Genomic DNA, 26,159 nt, shown 5'->3' on the forward strand with positions numbered 1-26,159 from the left:
GAGAGAGAGAGAGAGAGAGAGAGAGAGAGAGAGAGAGAGAGAGAGAGAGAGAGAGAGAGAGAGAGAGAGAGAGAGAGAGAGAGAGAGAGAGAGAGAGAGAGAGAGAGAGAGAGAGAGAGAGAGAGAGAGAGAGAGAGAGAGAGAGAGAGAGAGAGAGAGAGAGAGAGAGAGAGAGAGAGAGAGAGAGAGAGAGAGAGAGAGAGAGAGAGAGAGAGAGAGAGAGAGAGAGAGAGAGAGAGAGAGAGAGAGAGAGAGAGAGAGAGAGAGAGAGAGAGAGAGAGAGAGAGAGAGAGAGAGAGAGAGAGAGAGAGAGAGAGAGAGAGAGAGAGAGAGAGAGAGAGAGAGAGAGAGAGAGAGAGAGAGAGAGAGAGAGAGAGAGAGAGAGAGAGAGAGAGAGAGAGAGAGAGAGAGAGAGAGAGAGAGAGAGAGAGAGAGAGAGAGAGAGAGAGAGAGAGAGAGAGAGAGAGAGAGAGAGAGAGAGAGAGAGAGAGAGAGAGAGAGAGAGAGAGAGAGAGAGAGAGAGAGAGAGAGAGAGAGAGAGAGAGAGAGAGAGAGAGAGAGAGAGAGAGAGAGAGAGAGAGAGAGAGAGAGAGAGAGAGAGAGAGAGAGAGAGAGAGAGAGAGAGAGAGAGAGAGAGAGAGAGAGAGAGAGAGAGAGAGAGAGAGAGAGAGAGAGAGAGAGAGAGAGAGAGAGAGAGAGAGAGAGAGAGAGAGAGAGAGAGAGAGAGAGAGAGAGAGAGAGAGAGAGAGAGAGAGAGAGAGAGAGAGAGAGAGAGAGAGAGAGAGAGAGAGAGAGAGAGAGAGAGAGAGAGAGAGAGAGAGAGAGAGAGAGAGAGAGAGAGAGAGAGAGAGAGAGAGAGAGAGAGAGAGAGAGAGAGAGAGAGAGAGAGAGAGAGAGAGAGAGAGAGAGAGAGAGAGAGAGAGAGAGAGAGAGAGAGAGAGAGAGAGAGAGAGAGAGAGAGAGAGAGAGAGAGAGAGAGAGAGAGAGAGAGAGCTAGCTAGCTAGCTAGCTAGCTAGCTAGCTAGCTAGTTTGCTAGTTTTGAAATTCACTCACACTGGAATCATTCCAATGTATTACATACACCACATTTCATTGGAAACAAAGGAATACAATTATGACAATCTTAAAGGTTGTTAGGATACAAAATTTCATGATGAACAAGTACCCGTACTCTAGAGCAGCGTTTCTCAACCTGGGGTGCTGCAATCAATTATAAGGGGTGCTGGGAAGTGATACACACACTTCACTTTCTTTTACCCTTCTAATAACAAGATATTAGTTAGGGGTGCTGGACTGCTTAGACATGACAACAGGGGGTGCTATGGTCGGAAAATGTTGGGAAACGCTGCTCTAGAGCGTTCAGCGAGAACCAATCGGTAAATGGTGACAGTTGTTGAAGTAACATGTCCTTCAATAAGGCATTACTCTCCATTGTATTGTCTAATACAATGACTGAACCTATGACGTTTTTGATAATGAAGATTACTTTCACAAGCACTGCAGCTGCTGTTAGCACCACGAGATAATGATTCTTTACCTCCAACATACGTACGTACGTAAACATGAGTGTCATTGAGTCACTGCTGACAGTTTTTGACGTGTTCGATGATAAGAGGGCAGTTCATTGTCGACTGTTTGGTAACTGGATTACTTTGGAAAATTAGTGATATTGCAAAGTAAAAAATTGAAAGCAACTATTCAATAAAAATCTAATTGCTCTTCTTCTTCTTCTTCTTCTTCTTCCTTCTTCCTTCTTCCTTCTTCTTTTTTCTTCTTCTTTTCCTTTGATTTGCTCTAGTCAGAACTGCTTTCGTTTTGTTGCTTTGATCGGATTTCATTAGTAATTTGATGTTAGCTGTGGTATCGTTATCACTGATCGCATGTTCATGTACTGTCTCTTATGAAATAAATGATTTCATCTCACTATTTACAAACCTTTCCATCATCCAACACTTGGCGAATCAAAATACACTCGTATGCACCAATTTGTGTCTCACTCACATCGAACTCATAACAATAACAGAACGAAAAGTAACATGTAGCTAAAAAGCAAATCGTAATAATACCTCAACTTGCAAGTATTCAACATTCAATTAAGAAAAGTGAAAGTTTACAGTCAAATTCTTAGAAGAAACTTTTGAAACAGTAGAATGAGATATTGAGACTGGGAGGTTCGGTTTGAAAGAGAAGCAGCGGTGCAGTGCGGCCCTGACTGTGGTGAGCAGTGGCTGTGGCTGGGCATCCTTAACTATTCTTCCATTCTCATCTTCTCTAGGTACGTACGCTCTTCCTTATGGGTTTACAGTTCCTGCTTAACACACACACACACACACACACACACACACACACACACACACACACACACAAGTAAAGCCAACCCACTGTCTCTATAGTACTTAATTTTGACGACGATCAATGTTAGCGAATACCCAAAACTGTATACCGGCAACAGTGAAGTAATACGTGACGGATGTGAAACAATGAAATGTGATGCTCATAATCATTTTTATTAAACCGAAGTAAAGAAAAAAAAAATCAACATTTAGAAATCACTTAAACCAATCACAGAGAAAAAAAAAGTCAATGTATATAGTACATCAATCAACAGCTAATTAAGAATTTTCAGGTGTGTTATAAATAGCAGGGACACAATAATTCATACATAGCATTTTGTAAGCTTGAGGATCGTAGAAAATGGTTCGCTCCTTGCAATCTGTAACTTATCTTAAACATTTGCAACCCTCCTGACACAAGCATTATACTTTGCACACATTTTACAATAAGGTAAAACAACATGATTAATTACAATCTTAAGTTCATATGTATAAACATATTACAACCAATAGGAATTATTGCAGTTTCAACCAATACACCACACGTAACTATACACATTCTCATGGTCTAGATCACACGTCTACGAGCATTTCTAACCCCATTTTAGCCTATCAGAAATTAAAAATAAGGTTAGTTAGGTTTCCCAGGAAATCCCCAAACTTGTTACTGTGGTACAGTGGAACCATGCGTGCTTTGGGGTCCGAGGGGTCTCCAAGCGCACGGGTTCGAATCCTGTCCACGGTCCGAGTGTAGGTTAGGCTTCCTCAGTCCTCACTCAGGGCAACGGTTTCCTAGCGGGTGGGCTTTGAGATAGGAGGTACCCCAAAAAGTATCCCCTTTAGCCCATAAACTCCCGTGGAAAGCCCACATGGTATAAGAAAATAATCAAATAGGAAAAAGAAATACAAGATAGGGTATATATTGGTTGAAACTGCAAATTTACCCATCCAATATATACAAAGCATTGCTGACAATAGCACAAAATGAAGTAACGTCGTCAATATAGGCAAAGGAATTGTAAAGGCAGTTTTCATATGCATAATACTTGCTGAAAGTTGATAAACCGCGAGGGGTGTCCAGAGATTCAGTGCTGATACTTCATGTAAATCGATAATGAAAACCATACTAGCACAGATATAATCCTATTTAATGCAAAACAAGGATGAAATATCTGAACATATAAGAAATGAGACTGCAAAAGGCCGGCAGGCACACGCTGGACACCTCCTGTAGCACTGATCATGAATGCCAGACCAACGAAGAGATAACAACATTTTCCTTGGAATTTCTAGTATAAAGTTAATCCAATAAATAGAAGAAACGTAATCATGATTAAAGATTAGCATGAGAAATCTACGAATTATCGAAATTTTCTTGTTTACAATCAATCTTCTCCTGTCCAGCATGTCAAATATTAAAAGAAAAGAAAAAGAAAAGCAATTGTTGGATGTTATCTTTGGGGTCACCTACTGGTCTTATTTGTGACCGTAACTGCTGAAAGATTCGTACAGCTCATTTTCAGTAGAGTACGTTTCTTCTCCCTGTCCTGGCGAGAGGCCGTTCTTGGAGCTCCAGTGGATGGCCTCACACGACCTGTTCTTGATGGCGGAACTGTCCAAAGTCTCGTACATGTCATCGTTCTCGATAACGCGAGGCGAGTTGTCCAGTCGACTCAATGAATTAGGTGGATTTGTTGCATTGCCTGTCGGTGTGATGAAACTGTTAGTGATTATTGCTCACACACACACACACACACACATACACACACGCCCGGTAGCTCAGTGGTTAGAGCGCTGGATTCACAAGCCAGAGGACCGGAGTTCGATTCCCCGGCCGGGTGGAGATATTTGGGTGTGTCACCTTTCACGTGTAGCCCCTGTTCACCTAGCAGTGAGTAGGTACGGGATGTAAATCGAGGAGTTGTGACCTTGTCGTCCCGGTGTGTGGTGTGTGCCTGGTCTCAGGCCTATCCGAAGATCGGAAATAATGAGCTCTGAGCTCGCTCCGTAGGGTAACGTCTGCCTGTCTCGTCAGAGACTGCAGCAGATCAAACAGTGAAACGCACACACAGCAGGAGTGGTCGGCGGGTAAGCAGAAAGACAATCAACCACACCAAAACTGTAGTAATGCATATCTGCACCTTGGCGGTTCCCCCACACACACACAAACGTGGTCATGCCACTCAAGGACCCAAGAACTGACCATTATCATCATAGTGCTATCCCCTCCATGGTGCGAGCCATAAATAGCTAAGTTAAGTTCTCATCTTGAATTTCCCTTAATCACCATATGTACATACATCTTCATGTAACGCTATCCCCTCCATGGTGCGAGCCATAAATAGCTAAGTTAAGGTCTCATCTTGAATCTCCCTCAATCCCCATATGTACATCTTCAGTATATATTTACTGCAATTACTAATAAACCGTATTATTATTATTATTATTATTATTATTATTATTATTATTATTATCATTATTATTACTATTATTATTACACACACAGCACACACCACTGTCACTATTACCCACAACTCCAGTTTTCCCTCGTCTCTGGTCTTGTCACTGGTATAAGTGGTTGTTTCTGGTGGAAGTTTTTCGCAGGTGTTTTCATCTTTGCTAGATTGGATAGCCAAAAGATTGATTAAGTTTTCACAATTCGGTGGTTTCTTTTGCCAATATATAGAACCTTTATGCACAATAATGAAATTACCGGGGAGTGTGCTGCTTATCGTGCACGTTTCCCAACAGTGACCAGTCCTCAGTGTCACAGTAATTTTGTTGCCTCTCATATTCATCTTTGCCATTATTTGTGTCCATTCGTCATTATTTGGAAAACAAGAATCCCTAGAGAACCAGGCAGCGTTATTCGTTCCCTGTATTTTAAGGCGGATACCTCTGAAGTCTTCCTTAACCTTCAAATACCCTTCATATATCGGTTCGCCATCTATTTTACTTATATCTGCTTCCTTCACACTTTGACTGCCTTCATTGCAGCCATTCTCTTGCACCATTCCGGAATCTAATGTTCCCAGCAGTAGTAGCAACAACAACGGCCGAACTCTCGCCATGGCTCACACTGAGAGTGTCAAAGCTGAGCACCAGTAGAAAAAGCGAGACCGGAAATTACATCATCTTTGATATGCGTTAACCTTTTACATATAATATAATTATTGTCCTGGTTTGGGCACAGCCTCACTGCCTCCACTAAGGATTTGAGTATAATGGTATCTCTCATCCTTGTCGGCCTTCGCCGCCCACACTCGCTGCGTCCTCCGCGTGCTAAAAAGCCTGCTGGGCCTTGGTCTCGGCAGCCTTCAGACGTGAGATGCTTTTTCTATACGTATCACCACATTACTTATATGATATACGGCAACCGATCTACTGTTGTTTCCTGGGAATACATACACGAGTACCTAGCATTTACTTCATGCCGTGGGACATGCAACCTTTCTGTAATGACTGTTTGGTCCATCTCACTGCCACGTTTGTTAGCCTCTGTTTGGGAATCCTGCATGAGCGGTACCCGTTAACTAAAAATTCAATTTTAACAATGTGTACATTTCCTTTCAGATTCGAGTTATTATAAATTATCTACATTTATTGATGTTATTTTAGCTGTGTACAACGTGATTGAGTAACATTTAAATGTTGGACATGTGAAAGCTAGATTAATGAAACGAAAGTTTCATTGTCTTTAAAGTTTCAGTAAATAAGAAACAGTAACTATGGAAGACCCGTTGCAGGATGCAGCAGTGTGCGTTTGTTTGTGCTGCCGAAACTATTTTCTTTTCCTTCCTCCTCCCCGTCCTCCTCCTGGTCCTCCTCCTCCTTCTCCGCTGGTTGTTATAAAATAGTGTGGTTTTGGCAAGATGTGAGGCATCGTTTTTCTCAAATATCTTTTGCACAAATGGTTGAGTCTATTTGTCAAAATGCATAATCCTCAAATTCATGGGACTGTGGTTCATTGCCCGGCGTGTTTTTATTAAGGAATTTACTCATGATTTTGAAATCAAAGCTAGCAAAGAGCCGAAAAGACATGTTGCCGGAGGTATTTTTCCTGACGTAGTTGTGACGTAGAAAGAAGCTACAAGACAGGATAGTGTACGATCAGGTTTGCATGGAGTGATACACGCCACAACCATGTTTACGTACAACCTTCCTTTATCCGCGTGTCTCCTCGGCTTTCCAACTTCTCGTTCAAAAGATCAAAGCTGGCGAGAAAACTATCTAAATAATGAAACATACTAGGCATTCCACTGTAGTGGATAATGTCAAACAAGCTGTGTTGAATTCTCATGATGACAAGAATAATGATACACAGGAATACTGATACGTATAACACGCAAAGTGGGGACGTTTCCTGACAGAACCACGGAGCACTGCGAGAAGTCCCCGAGATAAGAGTCAGAAGCGAACATGATGGCAACGCTGTCTTTTCCAGAATATTCTACTTATGAAAATTTTATCAAATGGTGAAAAAAATATGAATCAGAAGTATTATGAGAAGAATAACTCGTACTACACATAAGTAAAAAAAAAACTGCATACTAATATTGTTGGTAAAGGAATATATCATGCCATAACACGACTTTTGTCTCTCCCACCTCTCTCTCGCCTCTCCTCTTCCCCCCCCTCTCTCTCTCTCTCCTGCAAACGATATGTAGTGATACAAGTAGTACTTCTATAAGGGGAAATAATCCAAACGTATTTTTGGGTCGTTTATACAAACAATCGTTGTCGCATCTCTATCTTATTTGACCGTTCTACAGTGTTGGTGGGTGGAAAGTTAACGCGGTAACTCAGGACATGCTACTATATACTTACTGTACTGTACACACGTATACATACTACGTACTAAGGTATACATAGAGCAACATGCCGAGTAGGAAAGAACATTTCATGGCTGTCAATCATGGTCTATGTGTTACGATATCCACGTAGGAACAAAGCCATAATTACGGAGAGAGAGAGAGAGAGAGAGAGAGAGAGAGAGAGAGAGAGAGAGAGAGAGAGAGGGTGGATGGAGCAGGGAAAGACAAGGAGGGGGAGACGGCAACGGAGGGAGAGGAAAGGAAACGAAAAGAAATTAACGAGGTTAGTTGCCAAATCTGATATTCATAGCCCTTTTGTACCAGCTACGCATGATCGGTGTGTTCGTTGTATAGATCTTTATAGGTACAACGAAAAGGATGATCTTTTAATTGTATGTCGTTATTGTTAGCCTCTTCAGTACCATGACACTTTTTCATATTAATTTTCCTTTCTGTTTGGTGATTTTGTACACCTTCAGAAACTTATAAAGTGATTAAAATGATGAAGACTCTTGACATTAATCTTATGACTTCTATACATCCTTCCTTAACGTAAATAAAATCGTCTAATCTTACATAAAACTCGTGGTAAAAAATGCGTCCCAGTACTGAAGGGGCTAAATGTTTGGAGGAATAATTTTTTTGACACTTCCATACTCTCATCCTGTGACTCACACTGGTTAGACTAATGTCATAATAATAATAATAATAATAATAATAATAATAATAATAATAATATTATTATTATTATTATTATTATTATTAATAAAAAAACTTTATTGCTCTTACAGAGAATTTGTCTTGTGCTTGCCAAAGTATAAAAAAAAGGAAATATAAAAGTTTAAAAAGTATTAACACTATCAGTTATATCTATACAATTCTTAATCATGCATTACCTAAAACATATAACATTAAAACATTAAAATATTAAAACATTAAAACATTGCTGACATTACTGTGTGCCGCCGCCTTTTACACCAGTAAATTTCCATTTATTATCCTAATACTAGATGAAGCATACGGCTCCCGATATCGAGACGTTCGGCCCTGCATAATTTCATAGTTAACGTATACATCTTTTTTTACAGTACCTCGTCTATGAGGGTGCGCTCTCTCTCTCTCTCTCTCGCGCACACACACACACACACACACACACACACACACACACACACACACACACACACACACACACACACACATCGCCTAATAGCGCCAAATGTTTTACTGATACGGCAATTGACTGATGATCATTTACTTGTCTGTACAAAGGCCTTTACTGGTAGCTCCCTTCCTAGGAAATGAACAACGATTAACATAGATAACAGTAGTTGTAGTAGTAGTAATAGTAGTAGAAGTAGAAGTAGTAGTAGTATAAGTAGTAGTAGTAGTAGTAGTAGTAGTAGTAGAAGTAAAAGTAGTAATAGTAGTGTAAAAGTAGTAGTATTAGCAGTAGAATTAGTAAAAGTAGTAGCAGTAATAGTAGTAGAAGTAAAAGTAGTAGTAGTAGTAGTAGTAGTAGTAGAAGTAGAAGTAGAAGTAGTAGGTAGTAGACAGTAGTAGTAGCAGTAGGTAGTAAAAGTAGTAGGTGGTAGAAGTAGTAGTAGTAGTAGTAGAAGTAGAAGTAGTAGAAGTAAAAGTAGAATTAGAAGTAATAATAGTAGTAGAAGTAGGAGTAGAGGTAGTAGTAGTAGTAATAGTAGTAGTAGAAGTAAAAGTAGCAGTAGTAGTAGTAGTAGTAGTAGAAATAGTAGTAGTAGTAGTAGTAGTAGTAGTTGTTGTTGTATTAGTGGTAGTAGTAAAAATTCGATAATAATAATAATAATAATAATAATAATAATAATAATAATAATAATAATAATAATAATAATAATAATAATGATAATAATTATAATAATAATAATAATCATTAACATTATTATTATTATTATTATTATTATTATTATTATTATTATTATTATTATTATTATTATCAGCATTATTTTTATTATAATTTTTCTATTAATTTCAGTATGATTATCATTTTCATTATTATTATTATTATTATTATTATTATTATTATTATTATTATTATTATTATTATTATTATTATTATTATTATTATTATTATTATTATTATTATTATCATTATTATTATTATTATTATCATTATTATTCCCCAAAAGAAAAAAAAACTGAGGAATATAACCAGATTTCACCAATGTGAGTGTTCAGACCTCAGATAATTTCGAGGGTCGATCATCCGCTTGATTATGATCTCGAGAACCATCAGTGGTTTTGTGTTTTGTGACTCTGTACTGTACACACTGACAACAGCGAAGTGTACATCCTGTTTTGCTGGTCGTTCTTCTGGTATATAAAATTGTAAATATGTATATAGAGTTTTGAAATTAGAATATAGAGTTGTAAAATTGTAGTGATGTCAAACACAACACTATCACAATAAACTCACCCGTGCTACACAAAGCCACATCACACCACACGTCACACCCAACCACATCTCACACCACAACACACTCAGCACCACAACCACATCACCCCCTAACACCACAACTAGCCACACGAAGCCAAACCACGGCCAGCCACGCAACCAACGTCACATTCAACATTGTGGCCACTTTAGCTTACTCTTCAACCCACACACACACACACACACACACACACACACACACACACACACACACACACACACACACACACACACACACACACACACACACACACACACACACACACACACACACACACACACACACACACACACACACACACACACACACACACACACACACACACACACACACACACACACACACACACACACACACACACACACACACACACACACACACACACACACACACACACACACACACTCACACACACACACACACACACACACACACACACACACACACACACACACACACACACACACACACACACACACACACACACACACACACACACACACACACACACACACACACACACACACACACACACACACACACACACACACCACACACACACACACACACACACACACACACACACACACACCACACACACACACACACACACACACACACACACACACACACACACACACACACACACACACACACACACACACACACACACACACACACACACACACACACACACACACACTCACACACACACACACACACACACACACACACACACACACACACACACACACACACACACACCTCACCACCACACACACACACACACACCTCACCACCAAAGATAGATAGATAGATAGATAGATAGTTTATTGACCACAGCAAGCCATTATACATAAACCCCGTAAAGGTAAATACATATATATATATATATATATATATATATATATATATATATATATATATATATATATATATATATATATATTTATATATTTATATATTTACATGATATATAAATAACTGTAGTCCAGTTGAAGATACATAATAGTTATGCAGTGTGTGATCTTAAACCCACAAGTATGTTGGTAACCCTTGTTCACAAAAATGTTGACGAAACTTCGTAAATCATTTTACATGTAGTATCCGGTGAAAAAGTGCCATCGAATAAATTTTTTAAAGACGTGCAATTATAAGAATTCCTAGTTTGATGAGTCATTATACAGTTCTCTATCACATGTCTTTCTGTTTGTATATCACCACACACACACAGGCGCTCCTCCAACGGCAGCCGATCTCTGCCCCGCCTGTTCCACCTTCCCGTCTCGCACATCAAGGAATGACCACTGACTCGAAACTTTGTAAAGGCCAGCCTGTAGTTTTCATTTATTGTGTGTTTGCTTTTATAGATATCATGAGCGACAAGATTCGGGTTAATGTCTCTATACGTGACACGTCTGGAAGAATCACTGTTTGTGATGCTTGCTTTCACAATTTCCATGGCAATTTTCCTGTGGTTGTATTCTTGTCTTTCACTAAGTTTAACACAAAAAACAAAGGATCGTCATCATAAGCAGATCTTTCATGCCACATTGCTCGGTAGAAGGTATGCTGTTTGAATTCAACAAAGTCTTTCAAAGGAGGATATCCTGATTCAACATAACACACGTCATTGTATGTAAACTTCCTTACACCTAGCAATTGTTTTAGACACCAGTTATATAAATTAGTCATTGGTTTTATATCCGCTCCAATCCATGATTCGCATCCATACAAAAGTGTTGACATGAGTGCAGCTTCAAACACACGCTTCTTCACTATATAAGGAATATCATTATTTTTCTTGATAAAAGAGACAAATTTAAGGCATTTTTAAGTTGGCTTGGATCTTAACGGCAGAAGTGGAGCCATCACTAGTGAAAGGAGACCCAAGGTTACAGTGTTCGACTACCATACCGTGTACTTCCGGCGGCTGCTTGTCATTCCATAATCAACACAATATGTTTTCATTATGGACAGTTTACGTAGCATGCCTTGCCGACTTGTTGACAAAATAATAGTATCATCCATTAATACAAGGACATGCAGCCACTGTAAAAAGCCATCATAATCACTGTCCTCCTTAATTACACGAATTGACTTGACACAAACTTAATTTCTTGGGACACAAATCATATGCTCCCCCAGAAGTCGGGCGCGAACGAGCAGGCTCTCTGTGTCGACGTTAGGCAGTGAGATTTTTATGCTCACAGGGGCATGATCAGACGGCAAAGACTCATCGCGAACCACTGAGAACCCACTCAACCTGCTCACCGTCGCGGGGCTCAACACACACACATCCAACTCTGATGTCCATTCATTAACCTTTCTGTATGTCTTGTTACTCATGAAATGTTTTGTAGGTGTCTTTAGGTTATTTAGCACTACTAGCTTATTCTCCTTGCATATACCTGAGAGGATAAAGGCGTTATCATTCGGGAACATAACATCGTCAGGTATATATGGGTAGGAAAACTCGTGATCCATTAGACCAGGGAACCTCATTAAATCTCGAACAGATGAACCGAACCTTGTATTCATGTCTCCTATAAGAAAACATTCCTGACATGGGTAACTTGCCAATATTTTCTCCTGAATACTTGAAAAGGATTCGTGAGAGTAATACAGGGAATCTGATGGTGGTACGTAACAGAAAGCAAAAAGACATCTTGGTGCAAACTGAAATTGAAGCCAAATTTGATCATCTACTTCCGTGTCTATTTTCTTGATGAATTTAGATATATAATTTTTTACTAGCAACACTGTCCCTCCACGGTCACAAGACCCTCTTACATTACTTCTATATGAAACCTAACCTGGAAGGGACACAGGCAAAGGTGTCTTAACTTCATTTAAACTTATTATATCATATTTATACAAAAGGTTTATCACATTGTGCTTATCTAACTTAGTTTTTATACCATTAATATTCCATGATAATATATTTAGAGTACTTGCTTGCTGTGGTCCATCTAAAAAGACTGAAGATTCCAGGAATCGATCACCACTCCGTCCCGGTACAATTTCCTTTCCCGAACATCCAGACGCACCACACATCCAGCGTTCTCGGGACGTTCCTTTTCTGCCCTCTCTGCATCGTAGAGCCTCTTCCATTCTTTCCTGATGCTGGGATGAACGTCCTTCTTGATGTAAATTCTCTTGTAGTTCTCTCCAGCATTCTTCAATTGATTTGTTGTCTCCAAGATCCTGTCCCTTATGTTCTTACCGGCCAGTGTAACCAGTATTGCTCGCCGAGAGTTTCCGTCGTCTCTCCTACACAGCCAGCCTCCGGTGTGACTGCATCTCTACACGGCCGCCAGCCTTGGACCAAATCTTCTTCAGTTTATCCTCTTCTGTCGTTGCCCCATCTAGGCACTCGTTTTCATCTGGAACTCCAGTGACGATCAGATTGTTTTCTTTCTCTTTTCTATCCAGAATTTCCAGATAACGTTGTTGTTTGGCCAGAATCTCAGCTTGCTTATTAACTTGAGATTGCAACTCTTCAAACTTCTTATTTATATAGTTGTCTGGTGTTGTAACAGCTATCGTGAACTCCTTGACATCCGAGGCAAGTTCGTTCAGTAGCTCCATCAAACCCTGAACTAAACCTTCATTTGCATCAGGTGTTCTATCAGGTCTTCTTTGTTTATTCTAGTAAGCTGGCTTCGCTGCATTCGCCTCAGCTCACTCAGTGACTTGGCCATCGTTGACGTGACGTGAAGAGGATTATACGATGAGTAACAAGCTATAATGACGTCACTTACACATCAGTGCGCATGCGCCAGGCTCAGGGAAAATCTCGAGGGGGACCTGTAGGTTTGGCACTCAGATTTTACAAGTCTACAGTGTCTAAGTCCCACTATCCCTTATGCTCACTCTTCAGTCTACGTGGTCACTGACAACTTGCTGAATATTTAGGGCACTGAGGAGCCAATTCGAAGTCTCAGGCCACTATTATCAGCTCAACAGTAGAGCTATTCTGCGCAGCTTGTTTATAGACCAGGGGCGCGCACACGCACACCACCAAACACACACACACACACAGACACACACACACACCTCACCACCAGACACACACACACACACACACCACCACCACACACACACACACACACACACACACACACACACCACCACCACACACACACACACACACACACACACACACGGCCCGGTAGCTCAGCGCTGGCTTCACAGCCAGATGACCGGGGTTTGATTCCCCGGCCGGGTGGAGATATTTGGGTGTCTCCTTTCACGTGTAGCCCCTGTTCACCTAGCAGTGAGTAGGTACGGGGTGTAAATCGAAGAGTTGTGACTTTGTTGTCCCGGTGTGTGGTGTGTGCCTGGTCCCAGGCCTATCCGAAGATCGTAAACAATGAGCTCTGAGCTCGTTCCGTAGGGCAACGTCTGGCTGTCTCGTCAGAGACTGCAGCAGATCAAACAGTGAAACACACACACACACACACCTCACCACCAAACATACACACACACACACACACACATCTTACCACCAAACACACACACACACACACACACACACACACACACACACACACACACACACACACACACACACACACACACACACACACACACACACACACACACACACACACACACACACACACATCTCACCACCAAACACACACACACACACACACACACACACACACACACACACACACACACACACACACACACACACACACACACACACACACACACACACACACACACACACACACACACACACACACACACACACACACACACACACACACACACACACACACACACACACACACACACACACACACACACACACCTCACCACACACACACACACACACACACACACACACACACACACACACACACACACACACACACACACACACACACACACACACACACACACACACACACACACACACACACACACACACACACACACACACACACACACACACACACACACACACACACACACACACACACACACACACACACACACACACACACACACACACACACACACACACACACACACACACACACACACACACACACACACACACACACACACACACTGTGTTAAGTGCTGCAGGATGTTTAATGAGTAGGAGTAATAAAGACAATACCCCTGACAGAAGTTCCTACGGTAAGAGATTAGTAGAAGTATGTAAAAACAATAACGCCGTTATTTTTAATGGAAGGGTTGGCAATGACTTGGGAATTGGTGAATATACTACCACATACAATACAAGTATTGATTATGTTATAGGTAGTTGCAATGTTGTGAAACATGTTAAAAATTTTGAGGTATTGGATTTTGAGCCATTGTTTTCGGATGTGCATTGTGGTTTGCAGACGGTGCTAGAATTTGCATGTGTGGTAAGACAGACAACGAGAGAGTAATAAAGAGGAGGAAATAGTGAGAGCAAGACCAGGTAAATGGAGTCATGAGAGAAAAGAGGAATATGTGAGTCATGTGGATGTCAGTAGAGTGCATGAACTACTTCATACAGTTGACGTTTTATCTGTGGATGACATAACACACCAATTACAATTAGTACTAGTAGAACCTGCTATGAAGGTATTTCCCCACAAAAGTAAAAGTAAATACATTAAAAAAGAGCAATAACACCAATATGAACGGTTATGATAAACAGTGTTATAATGCCAGAAAGCAATACCACAAAGCTAAGAACAAGCACAATAAACAAAAAAATCCTGTCACGTATAGTATTATGAGAGAGAAAAGTAAAAACTACAAAAAAAGAAATAACAAGGGTGAAAAATAAAGGAAATTCCATTGTTGTGAAAAAACTGAGAGAAAACAAAAGCAAAGATCCAAAATCATACTGGCAAATATTAAAAGGTGAACAAGGAGGAAACAAGGAGAGTGAACTTAATCTTGAGATATTTTACGACCACTTTAAAGCATTATTAACTATTGATAACGAGGGAAATGACACCATTGACTATGAAATTAACCAAGAGAGGAATGTGCCCATATTGAACAACCCTATTACGTCTGAAGAGATAAAAACATGCATCAATAAGTTGGAAAATAACAAATCACCAGGTTCTGACAATATCATCAATGAATATATTAAAAGTACTCAAGACCTATTATCCCTCTTTATGTTAAGATGTTTAATAAAATATTGGATGAAGGAGTCTTCCCAATGGAGTGGACCATTGGAGTAATAATACCATTATACAAAAACAAGGGAGACGTCAGAGACGCAAATAACTACCGGGAATTACCTTGTTAAGCTGTATGGGAAAGTTATTTACATCCATCTTGAACAATCGTTTGAATCAGTATTCTGAAGCGAACCACATCATCAATGAAACACAGGCAGGATTTAGACAAGGATATTCAACCCTGGATCATATGTATTTGCTCAAATGTATTATTGATTTGTTTAAATGGAAAAAGAAAAATTATTTTGCTTGTTCGTAGATTATAAGAAGGCGTTTGATATGGTGTGGAGGGAAGCATTATGGTTTAAGCTGGTTAGAGATAATGTTAATGGTAAATTGTTACATGTTGTTAAGAGTATGTATAAAAATGTTAGATCTTGTGTGATGGTGAATCAAAATTGTCGGACACATTTTCGTGTAATATGGGGTAAGGCAGGAGAAAATTTGTCACCATTGTTATTTGCTTTTTATATTAATGACTTGCAGGACAAACTTCTTGAACTTAATTGTAAATATTTAGATTTTGATAACGAATTTCTTAATATCTATTTGAAATTATTTGTGCTAATGTACGCAGATGATACAGTATTGCTATGTGATAGTGAAGTGAATATGAAACAGGCGCTAACATCTTTGCATAATTATTGTCTAGATTGGAAGTTAAAGGTTAACTGTGACAAAACCAAAATTGTTGTATTTAGTAGAGGACAGGTACAAACAAGTAATTATAATTTTCAATTAGGGGTGAGACTATTCAGGTTGTTAACGAGTACAAATATTTGGGTGTCTTGTTTAACCACAATGGTAGATTCAGGAAAGGGGAGTTGGCTCTTAAGGAACAGGCAACCAGGGCTCTGTATTCCATCATTGGTACTTCACGTAAATATGACTTGCCAGTTGATATTCAAATAGAACTGTTTAAAACGATGGTTGTACCTGTACTTACATATGGCTGTGAAATATGGGGTGATTGTACTATAAGGAAATAGAATTACTACATATGAAGTTTTTGAAGCACGTTTTGTATGTACATAGATACACCAGCACAGACATGGTATACGGTGAACTAGGGGTTTACCCTCTTGATATAACTATTAAGTGTAAGATGATAAGTTATTGGTCTAGGTTAGTGACGGGAAAGAACACTAAATTAAGTTATATAATGTATAATTGCTTATTACAGTTATATACGAGCGGTCTGTATTTGTCACCATGGATAGAATACATCAAAAATATTTGTATAGAGTGTGGAATGTCATGGGTGTGGATGGCGCAGACAGTTAGTAACCCTAAATGGTTCAGAAAAGCGATTGAACAAAAATTAAAAGACTTATGGATAAACAAGTGGTACGAAAACATATCAAATAAAGGTATTTGTAATACTTACAAATTATATAAAGAAATTTATGGAATTGAAGAATACCTGCTTAAACTTAATAAAAATAATCGTATAAGTTTGTCAAAGCTTCGCACGGGAAATAATAAATTACCAATCATTGTTGGTAGATATAATCAAACAGACAGAGAGGTGCGTTATTGTACTAAATGTAATAATGAATTGATAGGGATGAATACCATGCTTTGTTGATTTGTCAAAATCAAGAAATTCTTCAATTGAGAAATAGATACATACCCGAATATTATAGATTGCAACCAAATAATTTTAAATTTGTCAAGCTGATGCAAAGTGGTAATGTAAACTTGTTAATAAATCTGGCACAGTTTATTAATGCATTGTTGCGAATGTTTAGGTGATACATAAGATTATGTACATATTGAGGGCTGTGCTCCATACTTTGTAAAAAAGTCTGAGCAATAAATATATTTCTTTCTTCTTTCTTTCTTTCACACACACACACACACACACACACACACACACACACACACACACACACACACACAGTGAGTAGGTACACGAGGAGTTGTGACCTTGTTCTCCGGTGTGTGGTGTGTGCCTGGTCTCAGGCCTATCCGAAGATCGGAAATAATGAGCTCTGAGCTCGCGTAGTGTAGTTGTTAGCACGCTTGACTCACAATCGAAGAAGGCCGGGTTCGAATCCCTGTAAGCGGCGAGGCAAATGGGCAAGCCTCTTAATGTGTGGTCCTTGTTCACCTAGCAGTAAATAGGTACGGGATGTAACTCGAGGGGTTGTGGCCTCGCTTTCCGTGTGTGTGGAGTGTGTTATGTGGTCTCAGTCCTACCCGAAGATCGGTCTATGAGCTATGAGCTCGCTCCGTAATGGGGAAGACTGGCTGGACAGACGAACGAGGTGAATCACACACACACACACACACACACACGGCCCGGTAGCTCAGTGGTTAGAGCGCTGGCTTCACAAGCCAGATGACCGGGGTTCGATTCCCCGGCCGGGTGGAGATATTTGGGTGTGTCTCCTTTCACGTGTAGCCCCTGTTCACCTAGCAGTGAGTAGGTACGGGATGTAAATCGAGGAGTTGTGACCTTGTTGTCCCGGTGTGTGGTGTGTGCCTGGTCTCAGATCTATCCCAAGATCGGAAATAATGAGCTCTGAGCTCGTTCCGTAGGGTAACGTCTGGCTGCCTCGTCAGAGACTGCAGCAGATCAAACAGTGAATTACACACACACACACACACACACACCCCACCACCAAACACACACACAAACACACACACACACAGGTGGCATTTAAGAGTTAAACACCAAAACACCAATTATACATATATTATTGACCATGGTCTTTTTCCGCGGACACACACACACACACACACACACCCGGTAGCTCAGTGGTTAGAGAGCTGGCTTCACAAGCCAGAGGACCGGGGTTCGATTCCCCGGCCGGGTGGAGATACTTGGGTGTCTCCTGTTCACCTAGCAGTGAGTAGGTACGGGATGTAAATCGAGGAGTTGTGACCTTGTTTTCCTGGTGTGTGCCTGGTCTCAGGCCTATCCGAAGATCGGAAATAATGAGCTCTGAGCTCATTCCGTAGGGTAACGTCTGGCTGTCTCGTCAGAGACTGCAGCAGATCACACAGTGAAACACACAAGGCAGTAAGCAGTTCATTTTCTGGGAGTAAAGTGTCAACACCCAGATCAAACAGTGAATTACACACACACACACACACACACCACCACCACACACACACACACACACACACACACACACACACACACACACACACACACAGGTGGCATTTAAGAGTTAAACACCAAAACACCAATTATACATATATTATTGACCATGGTCTTTTTCCGCGGACACACACACACACACACACACACCCGGTAGCTCAGTGGTTAGAGAGCCTGGTGTGTGGTGTGTGCCTGGTCTCAGGCCTATCCGAAGATCGGAAATAATGAGCTCTGAGCTCATTCCGTAGGGTAACGTCAGGCTGTCTCGTCAGAGACTGCAGCAGATCACACAGTGAAACACACAAGGCAGTAAGCAGTTCATTTTCTGGGAGTAAAGTGTCAACACCCCTAGTAAAGGCCACCGCCGCCCCACCTACCTCCGCCCGTCCCGTCCACTCCTCAGTCCTGCACCTTATATTTAGGGCAACATCGAATGTTTTGCAGGTGCGTCCATGTGGTTGAAAGGCTTGCTGTGTACGACGAGGTGAAGAAGGTGGAGGAGGAAGGGGTAGGAGGAGCGTGAGGGAGATGGGAGAGATGAAACTCTCGATTGAAGGTGCAAAAGAATCTTTCGCTCTATAGCAGGATTTGTTTTCTTTTATTGTTTGAACTTGAACTTGCATTAATTTGGTGTCTAATCTATTGATAGGAATGTAAAGCAAGTTCTATTCTGGAATAAGATCTTGTCTAGCTGTTTATTTATCCTTTTTTTTCTCATTAACGGTTAACATAACATTTTCGTCATGTAATTAAGTATAACTTCTTTTTTTTAATTAGCATGCCTAAGATTGTTTAAGACTTTTATATAGGACTTAAAGAATATGAAAACATGGCGCAAATAATAAAATGCAATAATATATGTTTATGGTAACCATCTATAAAACTAAAATATCTTTATGCAACAAGAAGTTTGTGTTTTCCTTATATAATTGGAAAGTAATTATTTTTCGTATTTAAAATCCTCGATAAAGTCGTGGTCTGTTATCCATCTCGATATTTTGGCGGCTTTGGAGCGCCGTTGGTGAAAACCAAACACTTTATCACGGATTTCGCTCGCTACTGGTAGAGGGTAATGAGTTTGTGATGTTAGGAAAAGGACAAGAAGAGGCGTAACCCTGCTCCACAGGAAGGTGAGGAATCTGAGTGTGGAAGAGCTGGACATAGGAGACAGTGCTGAGAGTGAGGACGTGTTAGCTGTTCGAGTGGAGGGTAGGAATGAGAGTGGCAGAGCTGAGAGGATAGTTGTAGTGGTAGTGTATATGACAGTGGAAGGCGATAGAGCAGTTAGGGAAAATAGTAAAAAATACAGTGTTTTGAAAAAGATTGCAAGAGATTATGCTGGGTGTCAGCTTTGTGGATGTATGGGATAGGTTCTATGGGCGAAGGGATTTGTATGCTAGGGATGGTGTGCATCTGAGTAGGAAGGGTGTGGATGTGCTGAGTGGATGTCTGGAGGGGGGAGTTGGGATGGAGTGTAGGGGGTGAGGTAGCAAATGCATTCCAGAAGAAAGATGCTAGACATAAATTAGATAGGATAAACAGAGATAGTGAAAAGATTAGGAAAGATTTCCAGGTGCAAATAGGAGAGAATAAGATTAGGATTCCAAATAAGGAGACAGCATCTAGGAAGGTAGCAGGACTTAAATGTTTTTATGTAAATGCCAGGAGTCTTAGGAACAAGAAGGACGAGTTATCTAGTTATATAGTTGAGGAGGACTTAGATGTTGTATGTGTCACAGAGGCATGGGTAAATGAGGAAAAGTTTAGGAAAATAGGAAAGAATATGAAGTAGATGGATACATTATGTATTTACACCAGAGAATTGGTAGGATAGGTGGAGTAGTTATTTATGTAAAAAAATCCTTCATTTCCAGTCAGGTTAATGGTATTAAGGTAGATAACAGAGTAGAGTCCTTATGGCTGGATGTTAGAGTAAACAAAAGTAAGGTTATTAGAGTAGGAGCTTTTATAGACCACCTAACCAGTCAGCAGATGTAGACAACCTTATGGTAGATGAGATAAATAGGGGGTGTACTAGTCAGACAATTATCTTAGGGGATTTTAATCTTAAGTCAGTAAACTGGGAGAGGATGGTAGGAGATGCTAGTGAAAATAAGTTTATGGAAAGTTTTCAGGATAACTATTTAGTGCAGATGGTAGATAAACCTACTAGGGGGAGGAAGGTTTTAGACATAGTACTAACAAATATTGAGCATTGTTTAAAGGAAGTTGAGGTAGGAGAGACTTTAGCAAACAGTGACCATCATATAATTAGATTTATCATTAATTCCAGTAGGGATAATATAGTGAATAAGACTAGAGTCCCAAACTATCAGAAAGGCAATTATGGTAGGTTACGTCAGTTATTAGGAGAGGTAAACTGGGAAGATAGTTTTGGAAATAAAACTGCACAGGAGATGTGGGATATTTTTAAGGTTGTAGTAAAGGGTATAGTGATGCAGTGTATCCCTTACAAAGATATAAGGCAGAGAAACAGGAAGCCATTATGGTGGACTCATGAGATAGGTAGCCAGATCAGAGAGAAGAAGAGGGCATATAGAGAGTTGCAGAAAAGTGGGAAGATGTAGATTTGATTAGGTACAGACAGGTCAGAGATGATTTGAGTAAGGTTATAAAAAAAGTAAAAGGCAGGCAGAGATAAAACTAGCTAGAGCTGGGAGTAAAGATCCCAAAAATTATATAGTTATTACAAGGTCAGTGATAAAAGAAATAAGGATAGGATTGGACCACTCAGAAAAGATGGTGTAGTAGTGGATCAAAATGAAGACATAGTAGAATTATTGAATGAACAATTTTCTTCAGTATTTACTAGGAAAGAATAGGAAATCCTGTTACAAACAGTGCGAGTAGTTTAAGAGCTTTAGAAAATATTGATATAAAACCGGGAATTATTAGGAAATTTATTCTTGAACTAGACGATAGGAAAGCTAGTGGTCCTGATGAGCTACATGCCAGAGTACTTAGGGAGGGTGTAGACAGTATTTCTGAAGCACTTAAGTTAATCTTTGAAAGATCACTTAGGTTTGCTGAGATACCTCAGGACTGGAAGTTAGCTAATGTTACTCCAATATTTAAAAAGGTAGGAAGGATGATGCGAATAATTATAGACCGATCAGTTTAACTAGTATAGTATGTAAGATACTAGAGAAAATCATTAAGGGTAGTATTTGGGAGCATTTAAATGAGAATAGATTAATTAGAGATACCCAACATGGCTTTAGATCAGGGAGGTCCTGTCTTACAAATTTGCTCGATATCTTAGAATATATTACCAAGGAGTTAGATGATGGAAATAGCATAGATGTTATATATCTAGATTTTAGCAAGGCGTTTGATAAGGTACCGCATAGGAGGCTAGTGTACAAATTGAGACTACATGGGATAGGGGTAGGTTAGTTGATTGGATTAGTGAATGGCTTTCTGATAGGAAACAGAGAGTAGTATTAAATGGGGCAATGTCTGAGTGGAAGGAAGTGGTTAGTGGGGTACCCCAAGGATCAGTGCTAGGACCTCTTCTTTTCTTGGTGTACATTAACGATTTAGATATAGGAATTAGTAGCAAAGTATCAAAGTTTGCAGATGATACTAAGATAGCATGTGCAGTACAGGGTGAAAAGGACAATTACAGAATACAACGAGACCTGGACAGGCTGATAGCATGGGCAGACAGGTGGCAGATGGAGTTTAATTCTAAAAGTGTCAGGTTATGCATTTAGGTAAAGACAACACAAACTTTAACTATGAGATGGAGGGATGTTGGCTAGAGGCAGTAGAGGAAGGAAAGGATTTAGGAGTAGTGATAGACAGGACTATGAAATTTTCAAAGCAATGTTTAGAAGCAAGAAATAGGGCAAATAGGATCCTGGGTTTTATAAATAGAAATGTTAGTTATAAAAGTAAGGAAGTGGTGCGTAGCTTATATAATTCCTATGTTAGGCCCCATTTAGAGTATTGCATACAGGCCTGGTCACCCCACTATAGGCAGGATATCAACATGTTAGAAGCAGTTCAGAGAAGAGCAACTAGGATGATACCAGCATTAAAGCGCCTGGAGTATAGAGATAGATTAAAGGAATTAAACATGTTTTCATTTGAGAGGAGATGTATAAGAGGGATATGATAGAGTTATTTAAAATGTTCTCAGATACAAACTACATAGATGTGAGATCTTTCTTTACCTTAGAGGAGGGAAGTAGGACTAGAAATCATGGCAGGAAGATTAGAAAGCAAGGCTGCAGGTTAGATATAAGAAAATATTTCTTTAGTCATAGGGTGGTAGACTTCTGGAATGCATTGCCAGAGAGGGTTGTAAATAGCACTAGTTTGACAATGTTTAAAAACAGATTAGATAAGCACTTAAATTTATTAGATTTATAATTATGTATAGCACTGCATGATAGTTTTATAAGAAATTTACTATAGTTAAACAAGACATGATCCCCATGTATGGGGACCACAGATTGTAGAGGATTTCGCTGCAGGACTTAGCCCTGTTAATGGGCCAAATATTTAGAATTAGTATATAATGTATTGTGTACTTGTAAGTGTATCTTTAAGTACTGATGACGAGGTCGCTGTGCGACTGATACAGGATAACCTAGATGGGCCCTGGTGGCCCTTTGTTATCCTATTATTTATGTTATGTTATGTTATGTTATGTTATGCTGGAGAGAGAGTGATTGTTATGGGAGACATGAATACTCACGTAGGTATGTTAGGTGAACAACTGACCAGGAATGGTGACATGCTGGATGAGTTTGTGAATGAGATGAACTTGGAGAATCTGAATGAGACCCTGGCTGAAGGACGAGTGACTTGGTGTGGGAGGAACCAGGAGTCTGCGATTGACTACATGCTAGTGAGTGGGAGAATGCGTGAAATTGTTGACCGTATGTGGATAGATGAAGATGGGATGATTGACATAGTCTCAGACCATAACATGCTGGTACTAGAATGTAAGTTGAATGGAAGAGACGGAACAAATGCCAAGGTCAAGAGGAAAAAGTGGAGGTTGAGAGATGCAGGATGGGAAAATTTCCAGGTGGACTTGAGTGAGAGAAGATGGGAGGATGAGAGCCTGAATGGTGTGGATGAACTGAATGACAGATTTGTAGAGAATGTGAAGAACACAGCAGCCAGTCAGATAGGGTATGTAAGAACAAGTGCTAGAGAGCATAAAAGTAGGCCTTGGTGGAATGATTAGATTAGAGATGCTAGGAAGGAATGGAAGAGACTGAATAGGGTGTGCAGACAGTTAATTAATTAAGAAAGAGGAGACATGAGAGTGAGGAGGCTGAAAGTGAGTACCTGAATGCATGGACAGTGTACGTGAGTCAGTAGCGAGTGACAAAGTGAAAGATAATGAATGCTAAAGTTAAATGTGAGAAAAGTGTAATTCAGTCCCTTAGAGAGAAAGGTGTGGAAAGGTGGTCGTGAATGGTACAGATTCCTGAGGGGTGAGGGAATGCCTGACAGTGAGAATGTGGAGAGCCTGAAGGTGAATGGGGCAGTGGTGACTGATAAGGAAGAAATGAGAAGGGCAATAAAAGAGTTTTGGGAAGAGATTGGAGGTGTAGGTGAGGTCTTTGATGTGGGTAAAGGGTGTGTGACACTGGAGAGAAAGGATGCAGACGAGTTGAATGAAAGGATCAGCAGGGAGGAGGTGGAGAAATGTGTGAAGAAGCAGAAGAATGGGAAGGCAGCAGGGCCGGATGAGATACCTTATGAATTGTACAAAAATGGAGGAGAGGTTGTGATTGATAGGATGACTGAGTTGTTTAACCAGGTGTGGGAGGAGGAGAGAGTGCCGAGAATGTGGAATGAACCTGCATGAGGGAGGGTACAAGAGTAAGAATGAGTTGAAAAACTACAGGCCGATTGCGTTAGTTAACACAGTAGGAAAAGTGTTCAGTGCGGTTATGAATGAAAGATTGTGTAAGTGGATTGAGAGAGATGGAGTGTTAGGTAAAGAGCAGAATGGGTTCCATGTGGACAGGAGAGCTGAAGACAATATGTTTGTGGTGAATGAATTGATTGAGAGAAAGAAAAATGGTAGCAAGTTATACTAGGTTTTCTAGACATAGAGAAAGCATATGATAGGGTGAACAGAGAAATGCTAGATAGAGTGCTAGAAAAGATTGGGTTAAGTGCAAAAAAGAATAGTTAACATAGTGCTAAGTATGTATGTGGATACAGGAGCTAAGTATAAACTAAGAGATGTAGAGACAGACTGGGTGAAGAGTGAAAGAGGAGTTAGGCAGGGTTGCATATTATCACCAACCCTCTTTAGCTTATATACAGAGGAACTGGCTGCTAGATTGAGGAGAATGAATGCAGGTGTAAATGTGGGTAATGATAAGATATGTGTGCTCTTGTATGCAGATGATATTGTTGTTATGAGTGAGTCGGCAGAAGAGCTTCAGAGTTTGCTTGATGTTGTAGATTGGTATGGAAGAGACTTTGGAGTGAGGTTTAGCAGAGAAAAGAGCAAGGTAATGGTTGTGAATGGGTCAGAGGATGAGAGGAACTCAGTGTGGAGACTAGGTGAGAATGAGATGCAACAGACAGATGAATACAAGTACCTGGGGATGTGGATGAGTCCAGTTGGCTGCGTGAAGACAAAGAATGAGAAGATAACCATGGTGAGTCAGTGGGTAGGTCGGCTAGGAAGTGCAGCAAGGATGAGAGCGAGTAAATATGACGTGCTGCGAGAAGTTTGGAATAGCGTGGCTGTTCCGAGCATCATGTATGGTATGGATGCGATTGCATGGAATGAATGTGAACTAGAAAAGTTAGAAATAGGGCAGAATAGAGTTGCAAGAATAGCACTTAATACACCTAGATATGCAGCAGTAGAGGCTCTTAGGGAAGACATGGGTTGGAGCACTTTTAGAGAAAGGTATGTAAAAGTGACCCTACGGTATAAGGCTAGGTTAGAGCGAATGAATGATGCTAAAATAGTGAGAAAAGTGTTTCTGTGGAATGTCAGGAGTAGCAAGTGGGGGAAAAAGTGTGTCAGGATGGTGGTGAAGAGTGGTCTAATAGCTAGTTGGGCTTTTCAGCAGGTAGAAGGAAAGCACTTAGAGAAGGACTGGAGTATGATAGAAATGGAGAGGGTAGAGAATGGGGTGTAAGGAAGTGGAGAAGTGAGATAGACAGAGTAGTGAAAGGTGTGGGACTGAGTGACTGGAGGAATAGGATT

At 40.3% G+C, this 26,159-nt stretch overlaps 1 long non-coding RNA gene across 5 annotated transcripts in view; it reads left to right on the plus strand.

Moving 5' to 3' along the window:
* Nucleotides 1–2,206: 2,206 nt before the first annotated feature.
* The window catches only part of LOC123500634, a 28,984-nt gene continuing 5,031 nt past the window's right edge, over nt 2,207–26,159 (plus strand). For 2 of the 5 annotated variants that reach the window (XR_006673413.1, XR_006673414.1), the window contains exon 1: nt 19,960–20,067. This is a non-coding gene — a long non-coding RNA (uncharacterized LOC123500634). Of the gene's footprint in view, nt 2,277–19,959; nt 20,068–26,159 lie in introns of those variants that run through there. The other 3 variants (XR_006673417.1, XR_006673415.1, XR_006673416.1) reach the window with 3 other exon arrangements.

This window comes from Portunus trituberculatus, unplaced genomic scaffold (assembly GCF_017591435.1).
Source record: "Portunus trituberculatus isolate SZX2019 unplaced genomic scaffold, ASM1759143v1 PGA_scaffold_453__1_contigs__length_265712, whole genome shotgun sequence".
NCBI classification, from domain to species: domain Eukaryota; kingdom Metazoa; phylum Arthropoda; class Malacostraca; order Decapoda; family Portunidae; genus Portunus; species Portunus trituberculatus.